The sequence below is a fragment of the Lolium rigidum genome, chromosome 6 (genome assembly GCF_022539505.1).
Source record: "Lolium rigidum isolate FL_2022 chromosome 6, APGP_CSIRO_Lrig_0.1, whole genome shotgun sequence".
In the NCBI taxonomy this organism is placed as follows: domain Eukaryota; kingdom Viridiplantae; phylum Streptophyta; class Magnoliopsida; order Poales; family Poaceae; genus Lolium; species Lolium rigidum.
In genome coordinates, this window is record NC_061513.1 from 344,247,961 (window position 1) to 344,248,379 (window position 419).

A 419-nucleotide genomic window follows, 5' to 3' on the forward strand; every position below is an offset into this window, starting at 1 on the left:
GACGCCGCGAGCATGTCGACCACCACCCTGCCCCGCACCCCTTGCTCAATCCTATAAATAGAGCGTTCCCTGGACCGAACCAAGCACACCAGCTCACTCCCCACCCTTCACCACTTCGCCTCGCACCGTTAGCCACCTCGATCGTCGCCGGAGCAAGGCCAATTGCAAGATCGCCGCCGCGGAAGCCCTGCAGCAATCGCCGGCGAACCAGACCACCTCGAGCTCCGCCACTGCTACCAGCTGATACGTCTCCGACGTATCGATAATTTCTTATGTTCCATGCCACATTATTGATGTTATCTACATGTTTTGTGCACACTTTATGTCATATTCGTGCATTTTCTGGAACTAACCTATTAACAAGATGCCGAAGTGCCGGTTCCCGTTTTCTCGTTGTTTTTGGTTTCAGTAAATCCTAG